The 6,412-nt window shown below is 39.5% G+C and overlaps 1 long non-coding RNA gene across 1 annotated transcript; it reads left to right on the forward strand.

The window, feature by feature from the left end:
- The first annotated feature begins 2,782 nt into the window (after positions 1-2,782).
- LOC110137043 (uncharacterized) lies at positions 2,783-4,901 on the forward strand. Its single transcript, XR_002313823.2, has 3 exons — positions 2,783-2,853; positions 3,750-3,871; positions 4,638-4,901. It is a non-coding gene; the product is annotated as an uncharacterized lncRNA (long non-coding RNA).
- The last annotated feature ends 1,511 nt before the right edge of the window (positions 4,902-6,412 follow it).

Genomic DNA, 6,412 nt, shown 5'->3' on the forward strand with positions numbered 1-6,412 from the left:
GCAAGCATCTTTTAATTTCATGGCTGCAGTCACATCTGCAGTGATTTTGGAGGCCCAAAAATAAAGCCTTTCACTGTTTCCACTGTCTCCCTGTCTATTTGCCATGAAGTGATAGGACCTGATGCCATGATCTTAGTTTTCTGAATGTTGAGCTTTAAGCCAACGTTTTCACTCTCCTCTTTCACTTTCATCAAGAGGTTCTTTAGTTCTTCTTCACTTTCTGCCATAACGGTGGTGTCATCTGCATATCTGTGGTTATTGATATTTCTCCTGGCAATCTTGATTCCAGCTTGTGCTTCCTCCAGCCCAGGGTTTCTCATGATGTACTCTGCATATAGGTTAAATAAGTAGAGTGACAATATACAGCCTTGATGTACTCCCTTCCTGATTTGGAACCAGTCTGTTGTTCCATTTCCAGTTCTAACTGTGTTTCCTGACCTGCATACAGATTTCTCAAGAGACAGGTCAAGTGGTCTGGTATTCCCATCTCTTGTAGAATTCTCCAGAATTTGCTGTGGTTCACACAGTCAAAGGCTTTTGCATAGTCAATAAAGCAAAAGCAGATGTTTTTCTGGAACTGTCTTGCTTTTTTGATGATCCAGCAGATATTGGCAACTTGATTTCTGGTTCCTCTACCTTTTCTAAATCCAGCTTGAACATCTGGAAGTTTTTGGTTCAGGTACTGTTGAAGCCTGGCTTGGAGAATTTTGAGCACTACTTTACTAGCATGTGAGATGAGTTCAGTTGTGCAATAGTTTGAGCATTCTTTGGCACTGCCTTTCTTAGGGAGTGGAATGAAAACTGACCTTTTCCAGTAGTTCAAATCCTAAGAGCTATTTAAAATCCTAAAAGCTATTTAAAATCCTAAAAGATGATGCTGTGAAAGTGCTGCACTCAATATGCCAGCAAATTTGGAAAACTCAGCAGTGGCCACAGGACTGGAAAAGGAAAAAGAGAGGCCTAAATCAAACACAGAAATGAGATGTATAGAACAGACTTTTGGACTCTGTGGGAGAAGGCGAGGGTGGGATGATCTGAGAGAACAGCATTGAAACATGTATATTATTAAAGAAAAAAAAAAGGAAAGAGAATTAAATCATTTCTATCTTTGTACTATAATATCTGCCCCAAACTAACCTCATGTGAAGAGTTGACTCATTGGAAAAGACCCTGATGCTGGGAGGGATTGGGGGCAGGAGAAGGGGACAACAGAGGATGAGATGGCTGGATGGCATCACTGACTCGATGGACATGAGTTTGAGTAAACTCCAGGATTGGTGATGGACAGGGAGGCCTGGCGTACTGCGGTTCATGGGGTCACAAAGAGTCGGACACGACTGAGCGACTGAACTGAACTGAACGAAAATAATGAAACTATTCAAGTAAATGTGTGGGAAAACTAGAATGCTTATTAATTGCAGATGGAAATGCAAATTGATATAATCCTTCTAGAAAGCAGTTTAAAAATACATGTAACATGCCTTAAAAAAAAACCCAAAAAACATAGAAATGGGAACCCAGAGGAAACAGGCATAATATAGGAAGTGGAATAGGAAAAAACAAGTCACAAACAAAGGATGGGGAATCAAAACGATATTTGATTCTGAAAAGCAACACCAAAGGTATTAGGACAATTAACTTTCAAATATTTAACAAACAATGCCTGTCAAATTTTGTGGTGGTGATGGCCATGGTTTCGTCGCTAAGTCGTGTCCAACTCTTGGGATCCCATGGACTGTAGCCCGCCAGGCTCCTCTGTCCATGGGATTCTCCAGGCAAGAATGCTGGAGTGGTGTGCCATTTCCTTCTCCAGGGGATCTTCCTGACCCAGGGATCAAACCTGGGTCTCCTGCACTGCAGGCGGATTCTTTTCCAACTGAGCTGCCAGGGAAGCCAAGTGTGAAGATAAAGACACTTTCATACAAGCAAGGACACCAAAAATTTAGCTCAAGGGTCCTTCTTAAGAAGCTACTATAGTATGTGTTTCAGTAAAGGAGTTATAACAACAAAGGAAGGCAGCATGGAATACAAAAAAAAACAGGGACCCCACCAAAGGAAGTCACAGAACTGAGAGGCAGAGTGGTGAGCAGCAATTCAGAATGGACCAAAGGGACTAAGGACAGCAATAGTCCACCTATAACCACAGACTCAGTATATCTCTTTTCCTTTTTAGAAAAGATTTGGGTTGCTTACCACCAAAAGACTAGAGAAACATTAAGCCTTTCCTGAAGACAGAAAGGAGAGGATAAACAGGCTAAGGGGAGGAAAGTCGGAAGGATGTACAAGTGGGAGGGGACATGGGTAAACCTATGGCTGATTTATGTTGATGTTTGGTAGAAATCAACGCAGTACTGTAAAGCTATTGTCCTTAAATTAAAAATTTTAAAATTTTAAAAAAAGAAACAGGCTAGGATCCTGGTAAATATAAACACACAGAGATTGACTGTATAAGTCAGTAATAATAAAGTCTAATATGGCAGGGGGTGGTGGAAACAAAAGAAGATAGAATTAAAACCCTGATAAAAATAATGTGTAAGACAAATGCCAAGGTCCTTAAATTGGAGGGGGTCATGGATTAACTTAGATTTTAAGTATGCATATTAAGATTATAAGGGTTAACAGTTAATAATTAAAACTTTATACCATCTTTGAAGTCAGAACTGCACTTAATTCATCGCAGCACTGTTTACAACAGCCAGGACATGGAAGCAACCTAGATGCCCATCAGCAGACGAATGGATGAGGAAGCTGTGGTACATATACACCATGGAGTATTACTCAGCCATTAAAAAGAATGCATTTGGATCAATTTTAATGAAGTGGATGAAACTGGAGCCTATTATACAAAGTGAAGTAAGTCAGAGAGAAAAAACACCAATATAGTATATTAACACACATAGATGGAATTTAGAAAGATGGTAACGATGACCCTATATGCGAGACAGCAAAAGAGACACAGATGTAAAGAACAGTCTTAAAAAAAAAAAAAAAACAGTCTTTTGGACTCTGTGGGAGAAGGCGAGGGTGGGATGATTTAAGAGAATAGCATTGAAACATGTATATTATCATATGGGAAATAGATTGCCAGTCCAGGTTCGATGCAGGAGACAGGGTGTTCGGGGCTGGTGCACTGGGATGACCCTGAGGGATGGGAGGGGGAGGGAGGTGGGAGGGGGCTCGGGATGGGGAACACATGTACACCCATGGCTGATTCATGTCAATGTATGGCAAAAACCACAACCATAGTGTAAAGTAATTAGCCTCCAATTAAAATTAAAAAAAAAAAAGAACTGTACTTAAGAGTAACCCAATAGCCCTAGCTAAAAAGAAACCTCTTCCTTATCAGAGAATTTCAGCTAGTAAATACAAAAGAAATAAAAATTAGAAAGTGACCATTTTGCAGCCCCTAACTAAAAAAAAAAAAAAAAGGATCCAGCAAAGATTACCGATGAACAGTGAAACAACATTAAAAAATTGATAAGAGAATGAAATATTTGCAAAGTAAATATTTCATGGGTTACTTGTGAGTCACAAGAGGAAAAACCAAACACCATGTTGAAGGCATTAGGCTTACCCCATCTGAACCGAATGATAAATATTCTCATCACTATTTTAATGGAATGAGACATTATGTGCAACTTGACGTGATATAATGGGAAGTAAACAATATTTGCTGTCTGTGATGTATAGCCTTGCCAAAAATGCTTAACCTGAATCTAATCAAGCCTTTGGCTCTTGTAATTTACAAGAAATACAGGGACTAGAAGAACGAGTTAAACATGACTACAAGGAAGCAGTCAGACCCAGAACTGAGGACATTCTACAAGACAACCAACCTGTCCTTAACTAGACAATGTCATAAAAAGAAAAGGTGAGTGTGGGAGGGAGGAGAGGAGTAGTCTAGATTCAGACACACTTAAGAGACATAAAACATAATGACCAAAAGCTACAGAGAGACCGAGATTTGATCCTAGTACACACTAAGTAACTGCAAAAGCTCTTTTGGAAATAGCTGGAGAAATCTGAATACAAATTTAGTACTAAGTCATATCAGAGAATTATAGTTAATGTCATTAAGTTTTGATGATAACATTGCAAATATGTACAAATGTCTCATTTTTAACAGACCCCCATTAAACTATTTAAAAAGCAAGTCTCTTCCTTTCTGCAATTTACTTTTAAATATGTAAAGAAAAAATAAATATATGAAGCAATTATGGCAAAAGGTCAGCATTTGTTACATATAAAAGATGTTTTCTCACTAAACTAGTGCTTCTCACACTTTAACATGCTCATGAATCAACTGGGGCCTTGTTCGCATGCAGATTCTGACTCAGCAGTTCTGGGCTAGGCCCTAGAGTCTGCATTTCTAACAGGCACTCAAGTGATACCAAAACAATTGCTTCATGGACCACATTTTCTGTAGTAAGATATTGCAGTATTTTTTACGCATTTCTGACTGCTTGACAAAATCATTAAAGCTATTCACTAAAGAAAAAGACTTGAGTGCATAAAATTCAAAACAGAAGAGACATAGTCAAAGGGAAAATAAATTCTGAAGGAAGTATCACCAGCAAAACCCATTCTGGATAAAAAGTAAATTCTAACCTTTTTTTTTCCTTTTCCTTTGTGCTTAGCATTCACTTGCTTGTAGGATGCCGAGTCCAGAAGCCCTGCAACCAACACTCCCAGTGAGAAATGGCTGGGCCTATGCTTCCTCGTAGGGAAGCAGGACGCCTCAATCCAAGATCGGCAGCAACGGGCCGTGTGCAGAGACGTTGGGCCGGGAGCTGGAGCCTGAGCGGCACAGCTGCACCCAATCTGCAAGAATTCCACCCCCTCCTCTCCCTTCCCCACTGACAAGAACCCTATAAAGTAGCCCTACCCACAGCCACTCAGGAGAGCAAGTACTCTCATGTGTGTCCATTCTTTAACAGAGGAATAAAACTTTCCCTTGCTTCTGAACCAAACTTATTCTACTGGCTCCAACCACACTGGGCAGGAAGACCCTTGTTGGGTACCAGCTCTAAAGGGTCAGCAAGAAAAGCAGTAGTAGAAAAAAGGAGGGCATATAGGAAACAGTCAGGATGAGACAGCAAAAGATAACTCAAAAATAAATCTGGGTACATCAGGAGTCACACACAAAAAATTAACTCAATTTACCAGTTAAAAGACTGAGATTGTCAAACTGGAAAAACTAGTAGTAGAAGAACTGAAATATAAGGCACTAACCAAGATAAAAGCTTTTGTAGCTATAGTAATGCAAAATAGAATTCAAGGCAAAAATACCAGGTTGAAGAAGTTCCCCAGGTTGAGAAGTTTTAAAATACTATACTGTGGAAATCTTATAAAATGAAATACTCTTAAGAGCAGTGAAAAGGAACAAACCAGAGTAAAAACAGTAGATTATAAGAAGATGTGGGAATTGCCCAGCAGTCCAGTGGTTAGGACTCTGTGCTTCCACTGCCGAGGGCCTGGGTTCAGTCCTTGATCAGGTAAATAAGATCCCACAAGCTATCTGGCATGGCCAAAAAAAAGAAAGTGTGCAATATCATACCATTTCTATAAAGTATAAAGCCAGGCAAAAAATATATGCACACACATGTATATGTATATAAAGTATGCAGACACATGTGTGCACATGTGTATAGTTTAGGAATACATAGACATACGGGAAAATTATAAGGAAGTACATGGGAATGACAGAACATGAATTCAGAACAGTGGATCCTTCTCAGGGAAGGGAAACACGGGTGTGGTCTGGAAACATTTTATGTATTAAATGGCTCTGGGATTTATTACACTAGTCTTTGTATTTCATATTTTTTTCAAAGATGATGGAATGAGAACATGTACTCACTCACCATTGGTTTAAATCCCATTGTAATGACAGGGGGAAAAAAAAATTTTTTTTTAATGAATTCTTTTTTTTTTTTTTTCCATTTATTTTTATTAGTTGGAGGCTAATTACTTTACATCATTACAGTAGTTTTTGTTATACATTGAAATGAATTAGCCATGGATTTACATGTATTCCCCATCCCGATCCCCCCTCCCACCTCCCTCTCTACCCGCTCCCTCTGGGTCTTCCCAGTGCACCAGGCCTGAGCACTTGTCTCATGCATCCAACCCGGGCTGGTGATCTATTTCACCCTAGATAATACACATGTTTTGATGCTGTTCTTTCGAAACATCCCACCCTCGCCTTCTCCCACAGAGTCCAAAAGTCCGTTCTATACATCTATAAAAAAAAAAAAAAAAGAATGAATTCCTAATAGCTCCAGAAGCAACAGCAAAAAGGGGACACAAGCCATCAGACTAAAACAGTGGGAGTTCTTAGAGTAATAAAAGTAGAGAAACCCGTAGCAGGCCAAAAACAAGAGCAGTCCTCCAGGAGAGACTTGAAGCTCAC

The sequence above is a fragment of the Odocoileus virginianus genome, chromosome 18 (assembly GCF_023699985.2).
Source record: "Odocoileus virginianus isolate 20LAN1187 ecotype Illinois chromosome 18, Ovbor_1.2, whole genome shotgun sequence".
NCBI lineage: Eukaryota > Metazoa > Chordata > Mammalia > Artiodactyla > Cervidae > Odocoileus > Odocoileus virginianus.